Genomic DNA, 5,767 nt, shown 5'->3' with positions numbered 1-5,767 from the left:
GACTCTCTTCATTCACTTTTCTCTTTCTGATAGCATCAAGCTATGACATTTGTCATTGAATAAAGCAAACACTCATGTAAGGGCTGCACTTTTTTTTTTTTTTATTGAGGGCCCCATGTCGTAGAAAAGCCGGCATCGGCCATGAGCAAAAAATCCACGAACGATCCCCAGAAGAGCAACCTAGGGGCAGGTGGGCCACCTATATGGTATGAACTTATGACATCATCACAACTTGCCCAGCGTAGCAGATGGCGGTTGAATTATATTGACTGGTCGCAAGAGGTTGCTCAAGGAGAGCAACCTGGGTTGCACAAGCTCCACCAGTGGCAGCACCTGCCATCGTAGGGCAGTAACACATCACTTAACCGCTGCACCATTGCGCCAGTATTGGTAGGACTGCCAGCGATCTATGAATGTAAAGTAGAGAATGACTAACTCCGCATATATGGGCATCAAGTCATTAACGCTATCTTGACGTGCCCTTCAGGCAGCTCTTAAGTGAGCCCTCCAGTTATTTTTGTTTTATTTTTTAAAGTGTTCAGGGGATAATGAGAATGATCATCTTGCTAACATTACAAAGCGCATGTAGAGGGTAAGGCAGCTAGATGGGATACTAGCAAGCGCTCTCGGGAGACAAAAGACGTAACCTCATGGATATAGCTGGCAGAACTGCCAAAGGTTACCAGTAAGCTGAAGCTAACCAACATAAGGAAGCTTAATGTGCAGAGAATTGGGAATACTGTAATGAATGCAGGTAGCCTAAAAACTGTAAAGAGGATAGGCATAGGCAAAAATGGGATGTATTTGCAAAGAGACTAGAGCAGTGTCATTGCCAGTTTGGATAAGATAAGGTAGCGGAGGAATTCTACCTCGATCTATAAGGTAACCAAAGTAATAGGGCTGATAACGATGGAGGCAGCGGTGCGGAGGGACCGTCGTAACGTGGCACCTTCTAGAGAAGAGCAAAAAAATTTGTCTGCTAATAACACAAAACATGCAAACGCATGTGGACAACGCAGCTAGGCGCAGTCCGGTTCCAAATGCACACACAAATTGGCAAGTGTCTGCTTGACAGCTGCAGCCATCTGTCGCATATGCGCCTCTACAGTCGCAACTCGAGAATGCAGCGCCGAAGGCCCTTCAGAAGAGGCTCCTGTTCTGGCTCTGCAGCAGAAGCTAGGCAGGAAAGGGACAGGGGCTTTTGCCCTCAGCCCTATAGTGACCCCGCACTGTCTTCTCAACTTCCCGGGGCCCCCTTAATTAGAGTGCCTTGATGTGTGCGGCGGGAGAGCGTTCACACTGAGGCACCCTACCCTTAACCCCTCCGCACCCCTGGCCCAAACAAACCACACTCCCCAGGGGACATGGAAAAATGCCCTTCTTCCCTTTCTTGCCTAGTCTCTGCCTCATGAAAGCCGCTCGACGCCATTGGCTTGAGAGCCTTCTTTGAGGGGCTTCGCTGCTGAATTCTTGAGTTGTGGCTGACCATAATTAACCTGAACTACGAATGCACAGTAGGAGCTGCCGGTTTGTTTTCAACCATTAAAGTTGGAGGAGGAGATGTGCGCATGCACAAAGCAAAGGGGGAAAGTGGTGAGAACCTGGTAGCTGCAGATTCTTTGAAGGACGGTCGTAAGGACATTGTGCTTGGAACAAGAACTCCCCCACCCCACCCCGTTGTGTACAAAACACAACTACTGTATTCTCAAAGAACACTGACACCTTGATAAGTGAGATGTCAAGGACTTGAAAAACTGACTGTCCGTTGTTTACAAGGCATTCACTAAGGTAACCACTAATTGAATTAGATCAACCTTACAGTTAGTCAACCAGAGGACCAGGCTGGCTTTCGGAAAGGCTACGCAACAATAAGCCATATATTCACACCATCAATCCGGTAATGGGAAAATGCGCAGCATATACCAACCTATACACCAAGTGTTGCAGGGAAGCCTGCCACTAATTTGTTTAAATAGGGTTTTTGAGGTAAAGAGAAACTTTTTGCGGCATAGTAATACCAGTGTTGGCGGATGTCAAAAAAACATGCTAATCTTGTTGACTAGTAAAGTGATCTAATAGTTAACTTATCTGCTATTATCAATAGGTGCCCAGTTGCGATTGGTAATTTGTAGCGGGGCGATTTGATAGCTATATGAGTCCTTAAAATTTTGAAAGCATAAGTACCCTCGCCACTGTGACTCATCAAATTTGGACTCTTTCTCGTGCCATTTGGAAGCCGCTTGCCCTCTGGGAGTGCAGAGACATCCATCAAATTGCGGCACTCCGTGACGCATGTGCCATTCGACATTTTCTGTCCATACGCGGTGTGGTGATCCTCACCATTTTGCTGCTGCAGCAAAACATCACAGTGGATTTAAAAATTAATGCATGAAAAACTCTAAAGTAACGTTCAACAGACTTGGAAGGGAACACGTTTACCATAGGGAGCGAAGCATTGGTAGTTTTATGGTTTACGGGGGCTTAATGTCTCAAAGCGACTCTGGCTATGAGGGATGCCGTAGTGAAGGGCTCCGGAAATTTCGACCACCTGGGGTTCTTTAACGTGCACTGACATCGCACAGTACACGGGCCTCTAGAATTAGGCTTCCATTGAAATTTGACTGCCGCGGTCGGGATCGAAGCCGCGTCTTTTGGGTCAGCAGCCGAACGCCTTAACCACTGAGCCACCGCAGCAGCTAAGGTTTGAGGCGGTTTAACGTCCCAAAGCGACTCAGGCTATGAGGGACACCACAGTGAAGGGCTCCGGAAATTCGGTTTAACCTGCACTGACATCACACAGTACACAGGCCTCTAGGATTTTGCCTCCATAGAAATTCGACCCCCATGGTAGGTAAGGGAATACTTCACAGCTATATTAGGTAGTCGTGCTAGTAATAACTTGTAGAATAAAAATAGGGTGGAGCGCATGTGGCAGGTAATCTCGGTTTTTGTGTGACAGTTTTATCAGTATCCCTCAAAAAGGAATATAACAGCTAGCTCTTGCTGGCTGTCACCTAGCTGTGGGGCTGAAACATGGAAGCTAGCAAAATTTGTGAACTTAAAAGGGGTGTTGATATGGTTTTGGTGGTCATATTCTCATGCAATGAATCTGTGCAGGTCTTTGTGAGTATTTGAGTCAAATTTTAAACCCCTGCGTTGACTCTGTAATTTACAAACAATTTTTAAAAATTGCTGGCTCGCACCGATTAGGGTGACTCCCCAATGCGCGTTTTTACCACCCCTGCTCTGAGGACACAAGTGGGCAATCTTGGAGAGCCTCAATTCTCATTCAGCATGGCCAAATGATGGCGCGACGGGATGCAGTCCCCACCCATTTTAAGTTAGTGCGCTAGCACTACAGGCCGCAATCACGGATTTCAGTGGGGTCTGTTTGAAGCTGCGCCGTGACCTTGAGCATGAGAGATCAGCAGGTGGTGACGCGCGCGTCACGGGGATTCGCCGATGAGGAGATTGCGCGGTTGCAGAGGTGCAGCCAATGGATGGGATTCTCACTGGGGACAATGTAAGGAGTGGACGTGTGTCGTTCGCGCTCCCTCAACTTCAGCCTTCACTGACGGCAGACATGTATGCGTGGTACTCCCTAGACCTCAGGTGCTCCGCAACGCTCGCCACATCTTGAAGCTGCTTGTGCTTACCTCTGCGCCTTAACAGGCACTCGCTTTCAAGCGTACTTCCTTGCTCTTGGGTTCATTGTTCATTCTTACTATTTTGTTTCTCGCATATTCTTATTAGTGTGTTTCGTGTGCCCCCCCTATGTAATACCCTCTTGCAGAGGGCCTTTAGGGTATTTGAATAAATAAATAAATATCTCTAGGGGTGCGCGAATATTTGAAAATTTCGAATAGTGAATCGAATATCCTCGTATTCGATTATTCGAACAAATGATATTTCCTTGGACAAAGGCACAACGAAATATGAGATGATATATTAGGTTCTATGCAATCGTTTTATAGGCCCACGCTCATGTCCTCGGTGCTCGCCTGCCTCAAGGTTCGCTAGTATCCTTGAGTCAAATGCAGCATTGACAACGTATCGCCGGCAGGTGTTTCACGGTGATGAACATACGTACATACATCTTCTCTGGCTAGACAATCGACATGCAGCTGCTATGTAGCTCTATGCTATGAACTATTCCCCCAAAGTAAGGTCACGCCGGCAAATGCCGCACAGGAAAGCTAGCTGACTTTTCATGTGCAGTGTACATAGTGTTTCAGCCATGAAGGAAGTTCTGTCCTTCCTCCATGGTTTCAGCCGAGTGAACTGAGTTTGCCATACTCACTAGGAGTGCTTTTGCAGTCAATGTGAAGTTAATCGTGTGACTCTGAGCGAATGACTAAATGCAAGTTCAGGAGCTTTCGACGCGATTAATTTTTATTGCATTGAAGTGTAAGCTACGAATTAGTTAATTGCTGCGAAGACAATTTTTAAGTCTTCATGATAAAGATGCTCAATACTGTATAGTGCCTAGAGTATATAGGTATAGTTTGCATATTAAAGATGGCTGCAACTGATGACGACGATGCACACACACAGTTATTCTGCAAGAAGTTCCGCGTTAGAGAACGTGGTCATCCAGAGTTTCTTGCAAGTGTGCAGAGTACGTACTGCGGGAAAAATAAGTCGTGTTTCCGCAGCTTTGTGGTGTGCCATTTGGCCATCTCGTTCGACCACCGTGCGGTCGACGTTCGTGAAGCTGCACAGACAGCGCGTACCGTTACAGCCTACGCATCAGTGCGCATGAGCAAATCCAGCTAATCGCCTTGAAGGCACTAGACTGCGCAATGTCCTGGCCAGTGGTGCGCACGCCTGCCGTACATGTCGGAACCAATCAGCGCTTGCGCACAGGCGGCGCGGTACGCGCAATGCTAAAAGTCTGATGGTGATGAATTTTTATGGTGCAAGGGCATCTGGGACCACAGAGCGCCATGGCACACGGTGTTTTCTTCTACTCACCCTAAATAAGCCGAGCACCATACCAGGGAAAGCTTGTACCCATTTGGTACCCGGCAGCACTGGGGATCGAACCCCGCACCTCCCGCATGCAATGCGGATGCTCAGACCACTAGGCCGCAGCTGCAGTACAATGCTAAAAGACCCTACGACTACTAAAACAATACGACATGAATATTGCCGCATAATAATTGCATTGTATGAGCGCTATCTTTCCATACAACACTAAGTATTCGTGCGGACAATGCGCCCGCGCCCTTCTCTGATGGCACGCTGTCGCTTCATGTGGAACTTCGCCTATTTGTGCAGCCATCTCGCGGTGGAAATAACAACGCGAAGGACGTGAAGAAGAAGAGCTGAAGCAGTTGAAGGCATGCTCTATTTTCTTTGCGCCGCTACCTGCGGTTAGCTGCGGTAATGACGTAAATGACAACACGCAAAGAAAATACTGCAGGTAACGGCGTAAAGTACAACACGCAAAGAAATCAAAGCATGCCTTCACATCCTTGTGACGCTTGTGACATTCATGAGGTGGCGTCACAAACGAGTTAGAAAAAAAAATGCTCAAAACGAGTGTTTTATCCATGGTTTTATCCTTTTTATCCTAACTACCGTGTCCTACATTTTCATTATGGACAATTTTAGTGTAATAGACTTGTTGCCTACGCTTCAAATTGTAGACTTTTATGCTTAATAATGTGTAAAGCTCAAATTTAAAACTTTAGAACACTCACAAATTCGACAGTTTTGTGCTGCCATCTTCTGCGACCAGTGGCAAAAAGGTTTGGCACGCGCC

The sequence above is a fragment of the Amblyomma mixtum genome, chromosome 1 (genome assembly GCF_055824585.1).
Source record: "Amblyomma mixtum isolate Tamu chromosome 1, ASM5582458v1, whole genome shotgun sequence".
Lineage (NCBI taxonomy): Eukaryota > Metazoa > Arthropoda > Arachnida > Ixodida > Ixodidae > Amblyomma > Amblyomma mixtum.
The sequence above is the reverse complement of the archived record's forward strand: the minus strand, read 5'-3'. Positions refer to the sequence as shown.